The 23,090-nt window shown below is 43.1% G+C and overlaps 1 long non-coding RNA gene across 2 annotated transcripts in view; it reads right to left on the bottom strand.

Annotated features, from left to right (window-relative positions):
• The window catches only part of LOC132652454 (uncharacterized), a 92,624-nt gene that overhangs the window by 9,951 nt on the left and 59,583 nt on the right, over nt 1-23,090 (bottom strand). The window contains exon 4 of one of the 2 annotated variants that reach the window (XR_009590042.1): nt 17,956-21,208. The exons of the other annotated variant lie outside the window; for it this stretch is intronic. This is a non-coding gene — a long non-coding RNA (uncharacterized LOC132652454). Of the gene's footprint in view, nt 1-17,955; nt 21,209-23,090 lie in introns of those variants that run through there. 2 annotated transcript variants of the gene reach the window in all.

Consider the following 23,090-nt stretch of genomic DNA (forward strand, 5'->3'; position numbering starts at 1 on the left):
CTCCATTTTCACTTCAGGAAAGAATGCTTCTCTCATCCTCACTTAGTCTTCAAGTGCATGTGTTCGTGTGTCTGCGTGTTTGTGTGTATGGGGGTGCACATTTCAAAAAGTCTTCCTCCATTGCTTTCCACTTTACATTCTGCTGCAGGTAATCTCATTAAATCCAGGACGCTCCAGTTCTGGCTACTCTAACTACCTAGCTTGCCATGAGGTCCCTTCTGTCTGCCCCCCAGGTGACGTGATTCCAGGTGACTGCTGGACCTTCCCCAGCGTTTTTAATGTGGGCTTCGACGATCCCAGCTCTGGTCCCCATGCTTGTGCAGCAAGTGTTTGCCCACTGAACCTTCTCCCAGCTGTTAACATTTACTTAACATGGATTTTTCTTGAACCTCAAGTTGGACAGTGTGGTCACTTGAATAAAAATGGCAGCCACAGGTCCATAGGGAGTGGCACTATTAGGAATGTGGCCTTGAAGTAGGTGTGGTAACTAGGGGCTGAGCTTTGAGGTCACAGAAGCTCAAGCCAGGTCACTTGCTGCTGCCTGTGGACCAAGATGTAGAACTCTCGGCTCTTCCCTCACCATGGCTGCCTGCACACCATCATGCTTTCTGCCATGATGATAATGGACTAACCCCTCTGAACTGTAAGGCAGCCCCAGTGAAATGTTTTCCTTCATAAGACTTGCTGTGGTCAAGGTATCTCTTCACAGCAATAGAACCGTAACTGACACAGACACTATAAGGGTGTCCTTACCAGCTCAGGTTCTGAATTGTAAATGTCTGAATCTGGGTTCCACCACTGCTGGTCTGAGGACCTTGGATAGTCTCTAAGCCTCCAGTTTTACCTACATGCAAAAATGGGAGCCTTGATAGCATTTCATTCCAAGGGTTATTTGGAAACTTACATGAGAGTTGCAATAAAAAGCCATTACTATCAGCCCTGGCTCAAAACAACCATTTAATAGGTGTTCACTGTTTTTTATTACTTACAATAAAAAAAAATTATTTTTAGCTGATGACATTATACTTGAAGATATAAGAAAAGACTTCCACGTATTTAAAGGCAGGGCAGCATTTCCACCCATCTCTTCTCTTCCTAGACACAGTTCACACCCAGAGAGCCTCCCGCAGCAGGCCGTGGTGCAGGTTCTGAGCTCCCACTTCTTGCAGTGAGCAGGGTTTGCCCTCAGTCCCCCAGTCATTTTTGTTTTTTTTTTTTTTGTTGTTGTTGTTGTTGTTGTCTTTGCTTATTGCTTATTGTATCTGCTAGTCTGGCCCTGTTTTCGGCATACTGAATATCTACAGGAATTTACCCTGGGAACTTAACTTCCCAGCCCTAAAGCCTTTCTCAGTCTCCTTGCTTTAGAATGAGGTCACCTTTTCTGGAACTCTCTGCGATTTTAGCAAGCCCTCGGGAATGAAGCAACAAAGTCAGCAAAGCTGAGATAAATGCTGATATGTCAACAGAAATAAGCAAAATCTGGCCAACCTCAAAGCTACATTCAAACCTAGAAAGTCATTTCCTTGTACTTTAGAAGTACAGATTTGGGCTCAGGGCAACCTTCCTTCTTTTCTTTCCATGTCTTTCTGTGTTTAATTATTCATTCTTCTCCTCTGACACTAGAGGAACACCAATTTTTCTAACTCTAGTTGTCAGCCTGATAAAACCTAGAATCATCTTGGAGGAAGGTCTTCATGCAGGATGATATGGATCAGGTTGTGGGTGTCTGTATAAGACTATCTTGATTACTCTAATTGATACGGGAAGACCCAATCTAAAAATGAAAACCCCTGGTTTGGGGCCCTGGACTGTATAAGAATAGAGACGGCTGGGCCTAAACATGCGTGCTCTCATATACCTCCCAAGTTCCCAATGCCTGGACTCCCCTGAAACTGTGAGCTAAAATAAGCCCCTTTCCCCCTAAGTGGCTTTTTTTTTTTTTTAATGTCAGGGTACTTATCACAATTGTAGAACTAAAACAAGGGGAGATCATTTCAAGGTACTTACAGTTTGACTCATAACAGGAAGTAATCAGTATCTTGTTTCAAAAATCTATTCTACAGGAGACTATCACAGCATACCAGGGCCGAGGAAAGTCTAAAAAAGCATCCAACTTACAGCTTAGCTACAAACCTATCACTACTGTCAATCAGAGAAGAATTATGCTTTTGATTTGTCATCCAAAATAATCTTTTCAGAAACTTGGAAAATGGATAGCATCAGCTCAGCTGAAGAGCTTCACCCTATGCTGCCCAAGGCTCATTTTTACCATGCTTTAAGATCTGTCTATTTTGACAGAGACCCTAAGTTACATGAACAATAAGCTTCTTTGAAGATTTTAAAGAAACCCTGCTCTATGGCTGGATATACTGATTTGTTAAGAGTGTGCACCTAGGATTCAGAAGACAATGTCTAATTAAAGAAAAAAAAATGTGGTTTAACCCAGGTCTGCTATGGAAGTGGGCACTTAAAATGGTAGAAAACACTAGTGCTAGCAAAGCCAACACTCCACTGTGCACCCCATAAACACTTGATGTGTTTATGAATGTTCACCTTATGCTGATGGAGATAATGCTTCACTTACCAGGCTTGCCCTGCTCTCTCTATGGCACCAGTTGGTTAGGAGGGAGGCCTTGGCTCTGCTTGTGTGCAGGGGCATCCATTCTTTCTTCTTTCCCACACGCTGTGTCTTCTCCTCCACCTAGGCTCAACCACCCTTCACCAGATCACCAGACCACGGAAAAGGACATCTGCCTTGTACTTCAAAAATAAAATAGATATATACCGTGCTGCCACTGCCTACCTGTGGTAGTTGGAATAAGACTGGCCCCATGGGCTCAAATATTTGAATATTTTCGAAGTGTCATTAGGATTGGTAGCATTGGTGAGATGGGTGTGGCCTTGTTGGAGGAAGTGTATCACTAGGGTGGGCTTTCCAGCTTCAGAAGCTCAAGCCATGTCCAGTGGTTCAATTTTTTTGTTTTCTGTTTTCCTGCTGCCTGCTGGTCCAAATATAGAACCCTGAGCTGTCCTTCCAGAGTGCCACCATGCTTCCAATCATGATGACAACAGACTAAACCTCTTAATTGTAAACAAGAACCAGCTATATATTATTCTTTGTCAGAGTTGTGGTGGTCATGGTATCTCTTAACAACAAGACACTGACCTATTATACAATACAAGTTGCTATGAAAAATGAAAGCCCCTGTCCCCGACACAGGACTTACAGCCTCTTTTTTTACTTCTTTGGGAGCCTGGGAAATATTAGCTAAGCAAAGAGTTCAGAAGAGAGAGAGGAAGGTCAGCAGCTGAGGACTGGTGTTGGATACTTTGCCTATCAGGCGCCGGGGCATAGCAGGCAGCTCCTCAATATGAGGAACTGATTTCTAACCTTTTGCTTAAGAATCTCCCAATCAGTTCCCTTTACGGAGGGGCCAGCCTAAGGACAGTCAGTCTTTAAAACAAGCTTAAGGAGGTAGTATGTTCTATCCATGTTACAGATGTGGAAATTAGCACAGACCAGTTAAACCACTCAAGTTTAGACAGCTTTCAGCACTGGCAAGGCAAGAATTTTAACTCTAGGCTGACTTGAATGCTAAGCTTTTCAATAGATTCCAGCCATGCTACCAGCACAGTAACAGTCCAAGTCTGACGACCCCCTAAAACCTGACCCGGCCACACATCTTCAAAGGACCAGGAAACAGACACATAATGGTGAAAAGCAGAACGAAGAGAGTAAGAGAGAGAGAAAGAGGGAGGGGTAGAGAGACTTTTGAATGTGGTTATAGTAGGAAAAGAACAAAGATAATCAGTAACCATTCTTTCCAGCATCCGAATCCCTCCCACCCTCGGTCCATCTTCAACTTTCTGTCACATAGCTGAGGCTTAAGCAGAGGGCAGGGGCTGAGTATAAGGCATCCCACTCAAGGTGTAGCATGTCCTTCACAACCCACCATCGTCTCAGCTCCATCCTCTCCTGCAAGGTGGCCTGATAAGTTATCGGGACTCTATGAAATCTCTTTCTGGGACACAGGTTCCTACTCTGGTTGACACAAGGCTTCGTGCCTTTTCTTTTTCTACATGAGATTTCTTGGGAAATTCCAATTTGTAGGGAATCATTGATTCAATGGTCTGACAGCCAAAGGAAGAAACATCAGTGTCTCTATAGAAATATTCATACCTGCCAGGACAGCTACAGTCTCTTTTCCTGAAAAAGTAAGTCAAGCCTCACCCTCGCCTACACCTCCAGCTTGTCTAGGCCCTCAACATCCTTCCATGCAGGAAGACCAGATGAATTAAAGACAAACTTTACAGCAGAGTATAATAAACCTTAGCTGTAGCCTTCACAACCTCTCTTCTCGTGTCCTGTTGCAGGAAGGCATATAATGTGAAATGTTTTCTAGAACTTACTAAATATAAAATGAGCCCATTAATGTGAATAGTTTTATTCTACAAATTCCATATGGAGTGTGCAAATTAATTAAGCTGTAGCACCATAAAATGCAGATGATTGGTTTTAACCAGTCTAGGACATGTACCATCAGATACTCTAAAAGCCATCAAATAATCAAGCACATTTCTGATATTAAAAGGCACATAAACATTTCATTGCAAAATAACAGTACATTTATCTAAATGGCTAGAGGTTGCTGCTGATTTCTTTCAAACTCGGCATGAGGTCTGGATTTAATGTCAGTTCTCAGGGCCAATTAATTCCTCTGCCACCAACTGAGCAGGTGATGTAATGTCCAGAAAACACTTGCTCACCCCACTTCAAAACTGATGACTCCCTGGAGCCAGACAACACGCTTTCAAAAGGCACTCATTATTTGTAAAGGGAGACAATGCTGAAAGGTGCTGCTTTTTATTAGCTTTGTACTTAAGAGGGGAATTTTGATAGTTGTAGCTTGTCCAAGTGAGAGAATCAGTGACTGTAAGTGCTCAGCCATAGCTGTGTCATCCACACCAACGCCCACCCCACACCCTGATTTAAAGTTCAGGAAAGAGTGGGCTGAAAGAATGCTAAGAGCTGGAGGACGAGGAGGAGAGAGGTGGAGCTCTGCTTTCTGAACAAGACCTGGCTGACACTAACTCACAGCAAGCATCTGTGGTTGCCAGCATAAAATTAAGTCAGTGAAAAGTCCAACATGGACAGGGAGAGTGCTTTCCAGGCCCCACCCTAGGTGGGAGAACTGTTGGCAGCTGATAGCTGCTAAGGAAAAAAGAGCCCCTTTTCTTGGGGGCGGGGGGGGGGTAGGAGTTTGGCCAGGCCTTTGGTAGATGTTCCCACACCCATTCCAAAATAGCATGAACTGGACCCAGGGAGCTCTTAATAATATTATTCAACGTGTTTTAATCTTACCCAGTCCACGCTACCTCCCTCCGATACCCCTGAGGTCTGTTGACTTAGGTCTCTCTGGAGTTCATGTCCTTTCTCAGATAAAATAAGGCCGATAAGGTTTTAATGGTTGGGTTTCCTGGCGGCACAAGCATGATGTGGTGTGTGCATCTTCCCTGTCCTTAGAACACTCTTCTGAGGTGGTTCAGCCATCACAGCCCTGCCCGCGCGGCCTAGCAGGCGCGCACACGCTTCCAGCTCTGCTCTGCGAATGGAAATGGGCTGATGAGTGAGAATCAGTGGGTTTTGATGTTGCAGATGCTAGCCCTGTAGCCAGGCTTTCAGCAGGACACTGAATTTTAAAAGTAACTCACATAGCTTCAAACCTACATGTCCAAGATCACCATTCCTTTTAGGCAGAGGCTTCTTCCCACCAAGGCTGGGTGCTAACTCCGGCAGCTAGGACTCACCGGCGCCTACAACTCAGCTTTCCTGAGGTCAGCTTCCTTTCCCCACTCATCCCTGCGGTCGGTGGGCGCTGCAGCCATCTGCCAGGAAAAGCTTCGCAAGTCCCTAACTGAGCCACACCTTCATAGTCCCCCACACACAAAAAAGCTGAAAATGAAAATGCTTAACCAAACAACTTAAGAAAGAGGGCTTCTTTTAGTTGCAGGGAACACAGCTCACTGTGGTAGGAAGTCATGGCACTAGGAGCAAGAGGTGTCTAGTCATGTCATATTTATAGTCAGGGAGCAGAGTGATGGCTGCTGCAGTCAGCTCAGTTTCTTCTCTTAAATCAGTCCAAGACCCTAGCCCATGCACCATTATCACTCACATCAGGTATGGCTCTTCCCGCCTCGATTAGCCTAAACTAGATAACCCCTTACAGACATGCCCAGACACTTCTTTCATGTTAAGTCTAAACCCTACCAAATCAACAATCTGTTTCTGTTACATCTTTAGGAAGGACTGGTTTTGCTTTTTGAGCTCTTGATTGCCGTTGAAAAGATCTCTTCTCTTTTCTTTGAGACAGGGTCTCAAGTAGCCCAGGCTGCCCTTGCTGTATAGCTAAGGATGACCTTGAGCTCCTGATCCCCCTGCCTCTACCTTCTGAATACTGGGATTACAGGTGTGCTACACTCAGCCTGGTTGATGCAGTGGTGGGGATTGAACCCCGGGGTTTGATGCATGCTCAGCAAGCATTCAACCACCTGAGCTATAACCTCAACCCTGAAAGGCCCCTTTCTGTTTTACAATACAGGCTGTGTTCCTTCTCCCACTAAACAGAAGCTATTCTGGGTAAGAACCAATGATGCCTTGTGCTTGGCTTTGTCACGACTTGTGTGTGGCCCCTGTTTCCCTATCCAGGGAACAAAGGGCGGCAATGAAACCACGGTACTGCTAAGATGTCACATGCCTGCTCTTCAGGTACATAACTCTATTAACATCTCTGCTTTGCAAACGTCCCTTTTTGACGTGTACTTCATTTCTCTAATGATAAATAGTACAGAATGGAATTAGCTATAGCTATCCAGAAGATATAATTAAGTTTATATATTCTTTTCTACAACCAATATGCAATGGGTTTCAATTTTATTCATAATTACTAACTTCAGGCTTTAAAAGAATGTGTGTATTAAGTGGGAATATTGCCCCTTTTATAGCCTCTTCTGATGTTAATAAAACAACACAATAAAATACCACCCACATAGACGATAAGCCCCACTCTATCACTTAGAAGCATAATTAGCAAATTAAAGACTTGGCCTCACAATTACACTTATATTTCTGAGGTTTTATTTTCATTTAAGTAAAGCCTGTGGCCTAAATCACAGTAATTATAGCATGGTACTAAGTAAATAGAAGTGTGTCTGTCTTTCACAATTATGGCTTAATTTCATCTCCCCACTTTCCCACACAGCAGCTAGGCTTTGTTTATATTTTGATTTGGTTTATAAAGTTATTTTTTGGCACAGTACTGTATATTCTGAAAACAGAAGTGCAAATGTGCAGATACTTGTGGATTCTTGCTGCCAATAAACATCACTATTTGCTGATAGCAAGCATGATAGAATGAGGAAATAGCAAAGTTTTCAGATTACAGAGGGCCATAACCTTTCTCAACACCTTCAGAAAGCATTCTTAGAGGAAGGGTTGATGGTGGAAATCCAGCCTTTAGGTCCTCAGACTTGCATGCCAGGTAATTTATGAGCTGAGTTGTGTCCCCAGCCATAATTGGTATAATTTTAAGTCCTAGAAACACAAGTAATATACTAAGCATTTTTTCAAAGGGATTTCGAGGTATGTTGAAGTCAATCACAGGCTTCAGGACACTGCTGAATTGTCTTCAATCAAGCCTAGCTCATAGGTAGTTTGCACCAGTCACCTTGGGGACACACCTATGTCCCCTTCCCTTGTCTGTCTGCAAAACTGTCGAAGTCTTCTCCTTTAGGAATTTTGATTAGTATGTGTTGCTGCTAATACTAACTGTCAACCTGACAGAATCATCTAGGAAACTAACCTCTCAGCATGCCTGTGAGAGATTTTTCAGATTAACTTGGGTCAGCAGTCCTTAGATGAAGGTAACTACCTAATGATCTTGGGGACCTGGAATTGTAAGAGTCTGGACTAAAACCTGCATCCGTTTGACTCCAAAGACAGTGTTGTGGGGTTAGAATCTGTCTCTGGGCCTTCCCCAGGAGACCTTTGGGAAGATGAATGAGACCGGTGCTGCACACCTGAGATCCTGCTTGCTTTGCCATTAGTGGATAGCACCATTCCGTGGGCTACTGAGCACCAGCACTCATCTCTGTTTCCTGAGAGTGGATATATGACCAAACATCTCCTGCCGCCATGTCTCCCTGCCATGACGTGTACCCTCAAACTATAAGCTCAACTAACCCCTTTCTTTCTTCAGTTGCTTTATTGGGTATTTTGTCCCAGCAACAAACGTTACCCATAACTACCAAGTAAAAATTTCAAACATTTTCAAATTACGTTCAGCCTCGTTTTATAGTTTTTGTTAATAAAATATTTTGTCCGGTAAGATGTTAGGGGCTTCTTTTTTGTTACTTATGATGTTAACAAGGAACAAAATAGTGAAATGATTCTGAGCTCCACCAACAATTTCAACTCATTTTGAATGCCTAGAAAGACTGTCCTATGCTGCCCTGCAGCCCATCCCCTTCACACCGCCCCTGCCTCTCCAAGTTTTCTGAGATAATCTTCAGCTTTATGGTTACACTGCTGTACTGAATGTGGCTGTTGGGAACCTGTGTCATCATTCATCATGGAGTTTTCAGCTCTGGGTTTGACTCTTGAAGCCTGTATTTATGTTATACTGCTGACATAGGTTGTTCACTGGCCATTCTCAAAAGATGGGGGTTCTTCAGATATCTCAGTTCTTTGTGGGAACCACAGGCCAGACTATTTGGAGCTAAGAATGTCTCAGAAAAGGGGCTCTGTGGTCTAAAAAGATATAGGTATCTCTGTGTAAGAGTAAAGGGATGCCAGAGTGTCCAGGGACACCGTGTCCTGAGCCTGCAGGGATACCCAGCACATCTAGCTATTATCACTACCCTGGTAGCAAGTGCTGATAATCTACTGCAGGCAAGCATCTGCCTGAGAGTTCCTATATACAATCTCCTCCAGTACTAATTAACGTTTTTAGATGTGGAAGCCTCCATGATCTCAGAGAGGTCACCTGAAACTGAAAGAGTCTGGACTCAGTACTGTATCTGTTTGAATCCGAAAACAGTGCTCTGGGATTTGAACTTGTCTCTGGACCAAACACAACCCCCACCAGACACTGGAAAGATGTGGGTAGTGCTGTACACCTGTGATACCAGTTTCTCAGAAACAGAGACAGGGGAATTCATTCACAGTCATTCTGGGCAATGCAGAGAGATCTTAATGCAAACAACAACAACAAAATTTAGAACAGGATAGAGGTATAGTTCAACGGTAGAGGTTTTTGCTTAGCATGTGTGAGGCTCTGGGCTTGAGTCCAGGGAAGGAACCTAACAAGGAAGAAGGGAGGAGAGGCAGAACAGCTACCCCTATGCCTCTGGGTGGCTTCCTACCTACAGCCTGCATTAGGTGTTACCATCCTTTTTTTAATATCACATTTTCTTTAGTTAGTTTAAGAGTGTGCATTCTGCGTCAAGGACATGTAAATGAGGGGAGAGCTTGGTGAAGTTGGTTCTCTCCTTCCGCCATGTGTGTTCTGGGGACTGGACTTAGGTTGCCAGACTTGGTAGCAACCACATTTACCTGCGGAACCATTTTTGCAGTCCTGTAATCCCCACTCCCTTGCCTTGCTTCAGAATGAAGCATGGCACCAGCTTCTAAAACCAGTAAGTAGCATGGGCAAACCCTACAGAGCAGCTCCATCTTTTCCCTCCAGGTAATTTTTATAACTGTTAGAATCCACCATCCATAACTTTTCACACTCTCCCCCTCAATTATTTATTATTTATTATTATCCTCATTAACACTTACTGGAACATATAAACTATGAAGGAAGACTGGCACCCCCACACACCCCTTTGGCTTTTGATTCCAACATTTAGATTCTAAACACAATGTTTTGGGCAGGTTAGTGCTGTGTTTAAAAATGGAGCATTTGCAGGAAACACCAGTTGTTTTCTTTGTGATCAACATAAGGAGTAAAGTTTGCCCCACGCAAAGATTGAGACTTGGCAAGCAAGACCCTGTCCATCTACCCACACGTGAAGAAGACAGGCACGGTGTCGTTTCTTCTTCACAACAACTGTACCCTTCCCCCATGTGTGTATGTGTGTGTGTGTGTGTTCATACATGTGACTAAGACCCATTCGCTTTCTGTTGCTGTGATAATCACCATGATCAACAACAACATGAGAGAGGAAAGGCTTATTTGGCTTGTAGGTTACAGTCCATATCACTGAGGAAAGCCAAGTTAGGAACTAGAGCAGAGACCATGGAGGTATGTTGCCTAATGGCTTGCTTCCCCTGGCTTGCCTAACTAAACTTTTTGTACAGCCGAGGCCCGCCTGCATAGGGTGGCCCCACCCAGAGTGGACTGGTGCCCTCCTGGATCAAGTAACAATTTAAAGAAATGCCCCAAAGACATGACTACAGGCCGGTTTGATGGAGGCAATTCCTCAACTGACGTCTCCTCTTCCCAGACAACTCTCGTTTGGATCAAGCTGACAAAAACTAACCTTCACCCTGTAACATGAAAGTAGATTAAGAATGAGCTGGGCGAGTGGATGGAGCGCAGTGGTAGAGTACCTGCCAATCATGCTTGAGGTGCTGGGTTCAATCGCTCAATCCCCATTAGCATCCCGAAGGATGGGGAGTGAACACACAGCGGTGGGGTGGGGGGGGGCTTAGATGCTGACTCAGCCAAACATCCTCACAAAGTGAGGGGATGAAGAAGTGAAGACCTTGGATGCCCTTTCACCAGTGAGTTCCGTGATCCTGAAACATGTCTTCCGGGAGGGTTCACATTCAGCCTGCAAGAAAATTGTCCAACCAGGGGCCAAGACCTCTGACCATAGGGTGTCTTACATTTGCCAAGTGTTTTCAGCACCACGTCTGCTTGTGGAGATCCCGGAGGTATTGCAGCATTACTGAAAGGATACACAGTCAGCTGCAGCTGTCCTTCCCCAGGGCACCATCCGCAGCTTGTTAAGGACAGAGTACTTGAGTAATAGAGAGAAAATGTTGAATTGTGGAAGAAAGCAATAGAGCCTCCTCCACAGAGCTGGCTTAACTTTGTTTGGCCTTAAATCCCAGCCAGCAACGCACAGGAAATCTGACAAAGGCAGCTTTTTAAATGCTTGCTGTATAATTTCCAGTGAGTAGCTCGCCCGTCGTTGGAAATAATTCAGAAGGCAAGCTCTTTCCAGCCTGTTCCTCAACTAATTCAGGAGCCTTGTTTGCTGCACCAACTGCAGGGATAAAAAGACGCTGGTTGCTTCACACCTGATCTAGAATTCTATTATTATGAACCAGCTTTCCAATTGAAAAATAAATCATCTCATCTCTCAGCCTATTGATGAAGTAATGAACTCTTGCCGCTCCATAATAAATATTGCATGTGTCAATTGGATTAAAAGAGAGTTTGGAATTTCTCCCTGTGACACCTGGCACAGTTTATCAGACTGCAGATTTTCTAGCCTGTTTTTGCTGTGGCAAAGATGGAGTGTTGACTCCAAGGGCCAAATGTCTTTAATTAGCCTGTAAGAACACACCCACAACATTGGCAAGTGTCTCTAATAGTGGGAGCCTTGAAAGATTATGTCATACTTCGAATGGCAAAAGGTCGGTGAAATGTAGAAGAGTTCCAAAACTGGCTAGTTACATAGTTACCAACCTATGTCTTTTACCATATTATACACTCTGAATGCAAGACCCTTCTTTCATATCCAAAATGTTAGTTTTGTTGCTTTGTTTTGTTGTTTGCTTGTCTGTTTGTTTTTAATCCATGCGTGTCTGTGTATGCTATGGTAAATGGGGCTGAGGCAGGCACATGCCACAACACATGTGGAGATCAAACTCCCATGGAGTCTCCTGGCTCCAGCTCCTATTTTGTTGTTGAAGCACTGAGATTATATACACATGCTACCATATCCATCTTCACATGGGCTCTGTACAGATCCACAGCACTTTACTCGCTGGACCACTACCCCAGCCCAGGTAAGTATATTTTGGTGATAAATTAAATAATAAATGAATTCACTGAGAATGGCCCTCCCCTTCTGAATTAGCTGACATTTGACCTCAGGAAATGAGAAGACAGCCTGATCAAGGCTAAAATGCAGTATTTTACAAAACAGCAACCTGTCTTTTTTCACTCAATATTCTGAATACAGCACTAGAGGACTGTGAATATCAATATCCATTTCTTCCAGTTAATTCTATTGCAAGTGTGCTTCTTCTGGAACTGCGCCTGCTAAAAGATATGGTGACACTTTTAGCCCCTCTCTGTTTAAAAGCAGTAACAGTATGCCTACGTTTTTTCTCCACACAGGAAGCAATCTTTGAAAGAATGCCTCCTCCCCCCACCCAATAAGGGCAATCTGAAGTTCATTTCAGAAAGGCTCCATGTTGGAACTCTGACTTCCCTGCCTAGTCTAGAGTTGCAGTTATAGCTGCGAACTGTCCAAGCAGAACACTGCACAATTCATTTCTATCATTTCCTGGCTGAATATTAGCTTCACTTCCCTGAACTATCTGGGTCTAAGGACCCAGTTCAGACCCAAACCACAACCCAAATAGACTTCCTTCATAAGAGAAAAGAAATACAGAAACCAGGCTGTTTAAATGTTTTTGCAGAAACATTAATGCTTTCTAGGAGAAAACATATATAGAATATGTTAAGGAGAATTTAAAAGTTGATCAGTGTCAGTGAAGATGGGTAGGACATAGTTGCAGGAGGGCACAATTAAGGGTCCAGCATTCTGGGCCAAGTTCCTAACTCACTAGCTCCAGGAGGGTAGGCAAATTATAATCCATGCCTTCCTAAGGCTCAATTTTCTCATCTGTGAAATGATGGAATTGGCCAGCTCCCAAAGGTTCCATTTAACTCTAACTGGTTGAGGCTGTGACTCTATAAAACAATAGAGATGACTAAAATAGGGGAAGGAGGCAGATGGTATATTGGACTCGAGAGCTCTGGCCAGGATGAGCTCTGAGAGTAATGAGTCAAGAAGTGGAAAGGAAAAAAAACAACTTAGTTTAGGAAGATGCAAGTGTATTTACAACAAACAAATGTGCAAAGACGAGAAAAGGAACTGGAGCAGGTCAAATAGCAAGAGTCTACTTCCGGAGTCCAGAAAGTAAGTACCCAATGAGACAGAGGTGGGAGAAGAACAAGGCTTTGTGAAAGTATTACTGTGGATAGAGAAAGAAAGAGAATGCTGGGACAAACTTGGGCCATCGCACATCCATACAGCCATGTATATTGAAAGAGAACCTGTATGGTTTGTGGTGAAGACAGTTTTAGAAAACCAAAATTCTTCATTTGTCAGCGTCTGTGATCTGAGCACGCTAGAAGGCTCGTCATTATAGGTGTGTGGTCAGGAAGATGTCCTGTTAAACTGTTCTACAAAGATTTTCTGCAGAAGTGTGAGGTAATACTATAGTACATCTTAAACCCCGTGATAAACTGGGTATAGCGGCAGATAACTGTAATGCTAATACTCAGAACTGAGAGGGAGGAGGATTGCAAGTCTGACATGAGCCCGAGATACAGATACCTTGTCTCAAAAGAAAAGAAAGAAATAGAAGAAAATTCATAAAACATGAAGTTTTGTAGAGAGTGAAACTGCTCTACATAAGACAACTGTAGCAAATACACATTATTATATGTTTGCTAAAATCCACAAAGCAAGGGTAAAGCCCAACTGTGAACCGTCTGGTTAAATTTTTGACTTTGGTTAACAAGGACCTATCAATGTTAGTCTTGCCCAGGGTCTTCTTTAAACCACTTTTAACACAGCTGCCATGCATAATGTGCACTTTGAAGCTATTCTCTTTATAGACACCAGCCGACCTCTGCAGCGTCAAGAAAGACATGGAGGTGAACAAAGCAAGATTTACCGTTAAAAGATACAAAAGAGGCGTTCATGGGCAAAAACTAAGAGCAAAGTGCCACCCCTTTTGGTAGCTCCCTACCTCCAGTGCTAGAGATTCGACTCGGGTCTTCTCTTGGGACTCTGGTGCATGTGTTCTGCTAACCGAGCTGTATCGCCACCTAAACAATGCAGTGCAAAGCTAGCGCTAATGCATAATGTTTACCACCGCCCTGTGGTGGTTACTCTGTGGCTGCAGCAGAATCCTGACAAAAGCAACTTAAGGGGGAAAGGGTAGGTATATTTTGGCTCACAGCTGGAGGGTACAGTCCATTGTGGTCAAAAAGTCATGACAGCCAGAGCATAAGGCAGTGAGTCACATGGTGTGCCTGGTCAGGAAGCTTAGAGTAACGAATGGGCATGGGATGATGGTGCTCACACGTAAGATGAATCTTCCCACCTTAGTTAATCCCGTCTAGGAAATTCCTCACAGACAAGCCCAGGAATTTGTCTTCTAGATGATTCGAGGTTCTACCAAAATAGCAATCAGTATTAAATTTCATACATTCAGCCTGTGTAAACTTGACACCACAAAACACCACTTTTACGTGTTGTCACAGAATGTCATGGGCATCTCAGAATGAAAATTGCACCCAACCCAACATCAAAAGTCTCTGTGCTTTTTAAGAGTTCCAACACTGTTTAGAAGTCCAAAGTTTCTTCTGAGACTCAAGGTAAACTTTTAACGGTAAGAGCCTATAAAATAAAACATGAGTTAAACCGTTTCGGCATGTGGTGGCACAGAATCAACATGATTTTTTTCAATAGGAAGAATGGGAGAATAGCAAGACAGAACAAAGCAACAGCAAAATCCAGCAGGACAAACACCAGATTCTGTAGCTCCATGGGTGCTATCTGGAGCTTGTGATAGAATTACCTGGGCTTCAAAGGACTTGCGTAGGCCAGCTGCCCCAGCTATGCTACCTGCAACACACTTAACCTCCCTTTTCCTAGCTTCTCTCTGTGTCTGTAGTGTTCTTCAGTGGACATCCTATGTCCCATAATTCTGACATCTCAAACATCCCAAAGTTTGGAACTTCTGCTTTAGCTTCACATCATGGCCTCTTGGGTCCTCCTTGGAGAGATTCCAATCACGCCATGCATTGCCTGGTCTCAGCTCTCTGGAAGTGTGGTGCAAGACTCCATGGGCCCCCTCAAACTTGTTTTTTTTCATACCTGCAAAGCCAGGACCACGGAGACAAGGTTGCCAAGCTTTAATGCCAGCTTGGGACGGACCCTGTTACCCTTAGACCACAGTTCCATCACTGGCATTTGTCTACTGACCCTAGGGAAACACTTCGTGAATGGTTGCTAGTGAGCAAGGAACTCATTTTTAAATATTCTTCATTTAGGCTCTCTCCTTCCAAATGCATGTGCAGTTTGACAAGATGGAACCTTCTATGGATGGACACTTGTGTCACACTACCCTACACATAACTTACACAGTTTCTATTGGGGGACATGCGCCAGATTTGATTCTCTTCCAGAACTTCAGGCAGCCCAACATTTCTCTTGACCACCATTTGATCAATCATTAAACAATCAATGGGATTTTGGGCCTGCAGAAATACAGGCAAAAGAACCCCAAAACCTACTCCCAAGACACAGTTCACTTTGGTAAGAGAGGGACTTTTTAGGGTTATATTTATCAAATTATTCAGTGTTCCTGGATTTATGTGAATCTTTAAAAGCATTGGATTTATTTTTTGTTAGGTTGTTTTGAGGGGCAGGGGTTGGTTTATTTTGTTTATTTGTTTGTTTTGTTTGCTTTTGATTCTTGCACAACTCCATTATTTGTTGTAAACAGCGATTAATATTTACTAATGATTATCTTTTAGTAATGCTGCTGTTAGTCCTGAACAGCTGTTTACACAAATCACCACATAGAGACTGGGTTTATTTAGTTAACCTAGAACATAATGCTGTGCAATAGTTACTCCATCCTAAACCTCCAAGCCCTCATTTAGATTTCCCACATTATATTTGCTCTTAGTGATATCTTAGGTCCAGTCCACCTCTCCATGTAGTTCCAAGATCTGTCCTCCAGCTCTCTCTCCTAGCTCTCCTCTCACCCATTCTCCTCCCACTCATTTCCTGCCCTCTAGCTCCTCCCCTCTTTCCTGTCCTCTGGCTCCTCCCAGCTCAACATTGTGTCTAGTTGCTTTATTTTTGCCTGTTTACACAAGAGTTGAGACAGGATGCTTAGAATGAGTATCACAATGCAATATCTGGATTGAAATCAGAGAGGGGGGAGAAATCAGCATTTGAGTGAACAAGGATAAGGTGTATACATTTTAAAAGAACATTATACCAACAATTATTACCTCACTTTACATGTGTGAAAGTGAAACAAAGGAAAATAACTGTCCAATGTCACAAGTAAGGCAGATGCAGAGCCAAGATTCAGGCAACAGCCCCATGATTCTGGAGCCTCTCTGTGGCTTCTTTGCCACAGAGACATAAGTACATAAGTCACAGCTAGTGTCATAAGCACATGCTCTAGTAGGCAAAGGAAGCTTTCTCTGAGAAAGGAGGAAGAAGAAGAGAAGAAGAGAAGAGAAGCAGGAAGCAGTTGGCACAGGAGAATGAGAAGCCAGAGCTGGGAAAATGTGTACAAAAGAGTACCTTTTCTTGTGCCTGACAACCTCCAGCTGGCAATCGCATGGGAGACACGCATACATAGATTTGGGTGCTAGCATGTGTGGTGCACAAACTCAGTCTGCAAGCCTTTCTACATTTCATTTGTGAAGGGGCCTACATTTTAAGTTGGGGCTCTGCTCAAATTTTAATAAATGTATTACTATTATCATTATGAACATTTGAAACCCAGGGTCCCAGACAATACTCATGTATTGTGCTTTTCTAGAAATAACCATCACATGAAGACACCATACCACATCTCTATACCATCTCTTGTGAGGACTCCACATACCCTTCCACTGGCTGTGATGTGAAAATGATGCGGGGCTGAAATGTCTCCAAGAGAAAGAATGAGAATATACATATATTGGGGCCATCTTGAAGGCATGTGACATATACTCCTAAGAAATGACAGCCCCATTTTATAGAGAAGGCCAAAGCTCAAGGGGCCTCTACCTGGACACAGTGCCCTCTCACAAAGTAGTTCTGATCACAACCACAGAAAAAGGTAGGGCTGTGCTGGAGAATGGCATTTCAGTAAGCATGCTTGTAGAAGTACATTAACCTAAATTTGACTTCCCAGCACCCCTGTAAGAAGCCAGGAGTGGCCATGGCATTGTGAGAAGGAGAAACGGGGTTTGCTGGGCTTTCTGGAAGCTAGAGTAACTTGAGATTCAGTAAGTGATCTTGTCTCGAGGGAATAGATATGTTCCTCTGGACTCCAGGGGAACCCACAAGTACCTGTACATATACCATACAATGTGGGGTGGAGAAGAAGGAAGAAAGAAAGAAACAAAGGAAAGGAAAGCAGGCAGAATGAGCAGGGATCTCATCAGCTCTTCTGAGTGCTTGCCAAATTGGGAGAAGCTACTGGGAATGCCTCTCTGCAGCAGTGTGCCTGCTGTTGACTGTGGTGTGATGGGCCTTCCTGGGACCATGACTGTAAAGGTTGTAATCTCATGTCCCCTCATTGTAAATCACGCCCCATTGTGCAATCAGTTTGTAAAATCCAGGAGTGAGATGTGAAGGTGATCCAGACAAGCCAGCATCATCATGCCAATCACTGAAGGGGCTCTGAGGAAACTTGTTGAGGGGTGAAATGGTGCCTTTTAATGGGTCAGGGCCACCCAGGTCCCTTCTCAGAGAAGGCTGGTAGAAACAGACACAAGCACCTATGCACTGTGTTCATAGGTACCATGTCTCACAAGGAAAGTTGTAGAGCAGAGTCTGAGTTATTAATTTTTTAATATCTTCTATTTATTCTTTGACAGTTTCTTGATCATATTTATACCCAATTTCCCTCTGCCAACCCCCAACTCACTCCCAAAATTTTTTCACCTTCATACCTCCCTCTTTCTTTCTCTTTCTTTCTTTCTTTCTTTCTTTCTTTCTTTTTCTTTCTTTCTGTCAGTATAATTGACTGATCCCAATTCATGCAACCTGCTGGAATGTTAACCAATCTTGTCTTGGCCCCTTTAGACCTTGTGCAGGAAACCACAGCTGTAGCACATTCATGAAGGCAATGGTGAGGCCATGTCCAGATAGCACTCCTCCCATCCTACAGATCTTACATTCTCCACACTTCTAGCGTCTCTGATCCTTGAGTGGGGGTCAGTGTAGGAGTCCCACTTAGAGCTGAGCATTTTTCACTCATCCTCAGCACACTGACAAGTTAGAAATTTCTTCATTGACTGCTGCCAACTGCAGAGAGAAGTTTCTCCAGCCAGTGTTGAGGGCAGAGCTAATTTATGGGGATAAATATAAATAATATTCTGGAGGCATCTGATAACATGTCTGTTTAGCAGAACAGAATGGATTTAATCATGCTGCTATTTAATGCTGAGATAGTATTTGTTTCACTTCCCTATGGTAAACAGAAAACTGGCCCATAAGGCCACATAAAGCTGACATTGACCTTAATTTCCATTTGACCTCTAAAGCCACTCTTTTTCTTTCTCTTCAGTTTTAATATCTCAGATATTGAAATATAGCCCCAATAAAGTCCAACTTTATACAAACAAATCAAGCATTGTGTCGTAGTTACAATTTCTATTGCTGTGATAAAACATCATGACTAAAGGAACTTGAGAGGAAAGAATTTATTTGGCTTACACTTCCACCATAACTGTTCATTAGCAAAGGGAGTCAAGACCAAAACTTACACAGGGCTGCAACCTAGAGGCAGAAGCAAAGGCTGTGGAGGAGTGCTGCTTACTGGCTTGTTCCACATGGCTTGCTCAGCCTGCTTTTTATAGAACCCAGAACCACCTGCCCAAGGATGGCACCACCCACAATGGGCTGGGACCTGGCTTATCAATCACTAGTGAAGAAAATGTCCCATAGGCTTTCATACAACCTTTTCTTAATTAATTTTCTTAATACATCATTTTTATAATTGAGGTTTTTCTCCTCTCAGATGAGGAGCTTGTGCCAACTTGACCTAAAACTAGCCAGGTATATATATATACCTGTATATTAGTTTAGATTACTGATTTAGAAAGTGTTTTCATCTCTAATATCTGTCTTTATCATTTAACTTACAGAGGGAAAAAATGAAAGATTTTGAAAAGCTGAGCTGACTTTCTACACTTTGGACATGAGTGGCAGGGGGAAAAAAAAGGCAGAAATACACATTAATAACACAGATACCCCTCTTCAGTGGGGTCGTGAATATGTTACAAGTAAATGTCAAAATAGTTATTTCTTTCGACATCTTTTTAAATAAAAGTTAAAAGGATTTAAGAAGAGAGAGAGAGAAAAAAAAAAAACATAATAACCACCTGGTAAGACAGTGCCTCTTTGAAAGCTGAATTGAAATCAAATGAGAGAAGTAATTAGGACAGCTGAAAATAATAAAAACAATGGAGACCAGACACATCTTTCACAAAACACAACAAACCAAAGAGACATGACAATGAATAATCTTAATTGTGTGATAGCTCGGTAAATGCCCCTCCTTTTTTCTTTCTGCGTTCCTGATCACAAGGAAAAACACATGATTTCAATATGCAAAGCCCTAAAGCAGTAACTCATTACAGCCTGAACAGACCTGACAATAAGCAGAGAATAAACAAAGGTGGTTGCCACAGATGTTGTATCTTCTTGCACACAATACCAGCCTTTGAACGAACTATTGTTTCTTTTCTTTGTTCCAGGATGGAAGGCTAGCATTCTCCCTCCGCTCTAAGTACATGTGCTTGCACGTGCATGTGATGACCAGAGTTCAGTGTCAGAAGTCTTTCCTCAGCAATTCATTGCCCTATTTTCGGAAAAGGGCCCTCTCACTGGCTTAAAACTCACCAGGAAGCTCCTGGCCAGGAAGTGCCAGGAATCCGCAAGTCTCTATCTCCCCGGTAGTAGGGTTATGCACCCAGGCCACTGTGACCAGCCTTTTAACATGGCTTCTGGGAGATCTGTCTCAGGTCCTCAGGGTTGCGATGGAAGAACTTTACCAGCGAGACCATCTCCATCCCCACAGCACTTTTATTTATTTTCCTTTTGTAGGACTGGGACATGTGTAGCATCTTGTGCTGACCTCAAATTAATTATGTAGCAGAAGACGACCTTCCGGTTTTGATCCTCCCGTTTCCACCTTCCAAGAACTAGGGTTAGAGGAGTGTGCAGTCATGCCTGGTTTGTGAAGAGGTAGGAGGAGTCCAACCCAGGATTTTAAGAATTCTAGGCAGACACTCTGCCAGTCCAGACACATCCTCAGCCCCCAGTTTTCACTTCTTGCAAGTTGTCTGTGGACTAAGACCTAGAGGTATACATGGGCTCAAACCTGATTTTTCAGATATGGGGTCTCAATGAAATGTCACCCATGATCTCAGGCATGTGACTACTTGGTCCCCTGTTGGTGGTGCTGTTTGGATAGAATTAGAAGGTATGAACTTGCTGGCAAAGGTATGTCATGGGGGTGGGACATGAGGTTTTAAAAGCCTCCTGTTTTTCCCAGTTCACTATCTCTGTTCTGTGCTTGTGATTCAAATATATCCATTCTCCCACCATGACAGACTTTTACTCCTCTAGGACCATTAGCCCAAATAAACCCTTGGCCATGGTGTTTTATCACAGCAATATAAAAATAACTAATGCAGGGCTTGTTTGGATTCTGCTGGGTAGAATTTTTGGCATGACAAATGTTGTGGCTTCTCTAGAATATGTTTCTTCTGCAGTCATTGCTATTCTAAGGAGCCCTGGGGCATAAGGGAAGAGACACTGGAAATTATAAACCAAAATGTAAACTCTAAATTTCATTAGGAAATTGGATTACTTGTGATTTTAATTTTCTGCATTCACTAAATTTTTAATAATTTAAAGACAAATATAATTTCATATAATGTCTTTAGTCCTATAAATGAATCTTGGAGGGGAAAATGGCCCAGAAACACATTAAGAATGAGAACATTGAGGGGCCGTGGGGACGGTGTGGGGGTAAGGTTCACAATGCAGCTCCATTATGGGGTACCTTGCTCGCACAAAGTGAGCTCCTGGAGTGGGTGCCTATGGATCTGGAAGTCAGGGTATTTGGAAGCTGAGCAAATGGCATCCTTCACTTAGTCTTCCAGTCTCTCCGCCACAGGAATATTTTCTCTGGGGCTTCCTTCCTCTGAAAGTTAATGGAAACAGAGGACTGAACATCTCCACCCTCCCTTTTTCTCTCTGGAGAACAAAGATAAAGGTTTTATCCAAACTTGCTTTATCTGAATGGAGCAGCACCTGGATGAAGTAGAGTCATGATCAGAATCATAAGAACCGGAAATTTCCAGACATTCACACACCAATGAGACAAAGGCTGGGAAAGTGGGAGGAACCAAGGTGGCACTATGGAAGTAATTCTCCCTGCTGTTAACCAAAGGGAAGAGAAACAAAAGGTTTTACTTACCCAAAATGATTCAGAGGGGTGTGTGTGTGTGTGTACATGCAAGCACAGGCACACATACATGTTCCTGGTAGAAGTATACTTGCCTATGTAAATGCATGCAGACGGCAGATGGACAGCAGGCGTCCTCTAACCTCCACCTTAGTTTTTGAGACAAGGACTCATCAGTTCACTAACTTGACCAGCCAGCAAGCCCCAGGGATCCTCTTGTCTCTACCTCCCCAGAACTGGGGATTATAGATGTATTCTGCCACACCTGGCTTTTACAAAGGTGCTAGGGGTCTGAACTCAGGTCCTCGTGTTTTCAAAGGAAGAATCTTATCACTGACCCAACTTGTCAGCCCCATGAGTTGGGTTTTTCTACTTTTAAAAAATATTTCAGCAAATGCAATTCTTTTTTATTTAAATAGCAATAGATAATTCAGTCTTAGTCTTTACTTCTTTCCGCAGGTTTCATATAGGAAAACGATTGCTTTAGTGTGTTTAGTAATTGAGGGTGATCTCCTGAAATCTGTTCAATATGAAACGCATAAGTGGAAAGATTATTGATTTTTCTTGCAAATTCAGCAATTAGCTGATAAAAATTAATTAGTAACTTGGGGTGAGTTATTTAATATTTATGAAACTTGTACTGGTACCAAGCAAATATTTGTTCAAAGAATGATTGAATGATGGTCACAAAAGGCCCACTTTTCTCAGCAGGCACTGGATTCCTGGCTCTAACCTTCTGTGACCTCTATGTGTTTAAACTATAGCAACAGGGGCCTGGAGAGATGACTCAGTAGTCAAAACCACTTATTGCAGTTTCAAAGGACCCAAGTTCAATTCCCAGCACCCATGTCAGGCAACTCATAAACACCTATAACTCCAGTTCTGGGGGATCCCATGCCTCCATCTAGTCTTCTTGGACACCTGCACAAACCTACACACACACACACACACACACACACACTTTAAACTACAACAACCCTTCCCAAACACAAATCAGCTGAAATTTTCAAGAACTGGCATGAAATGAGTGGAAATAAGGAAGGTTAACAGAATTGATTTCCCACGAGGCTGAATTTATTTCCTTTAAGAAACACTCTTTGCAGTGTGTAGAATGTACCACGTACTTTACATTAAACTTTTCTCTTTGCTTTTTTAGGATTGAGATTGAGTCTCATGTATCGCAGACTAGCACCAAATTTGTAATGCATCCAAAAAAAATAAATGTGAGCTCCTGACCACCCCCCATGGAGTGCTGTGTGCAGAGACACTCCACCATGTTTTATGCAACACTGAAAGGCAAGCACTCTGCCAAGTGGGCTACACCCCAGCCTTGCATTTTGTATTTCTCTGCAAATATTTTTTTTTCTTTTCTTTTGAGATGATAAAAGAAAGTAGTCACTACTGAAGCCCTTAGAGGTTTTGCTCCACGGTAAATTAGACCTTTTTTTTTTTTTTTCCTCTCTTTTTGTGCTCTGTGCACTCTCAAAGCCTGGAACTACCACCTCAAAGTGTATGCATTAGTTCTGATAAGAGTCGCCACAGGCAGATCCCTCATATTGGCCCAATCCCATTCGGTTGCTGATAGCTAGTGGCAATCATCTATCTGGCCTGGTCTGGT

This window comes from Meriones unguiculatus, chromosome 2 (genome assembly GCF_030254825.1).
Source record: "Meriones unguiculatus strain TT.TT164.6M chromosome 2, Bangor_MerUng_6.1, whole genome shotgun sequence".
NCBI lineage: Eukaryota > Metazoa > Chordata > Mammalia > Rodentia > Muridae > Meriones > Meriones unguiculatus.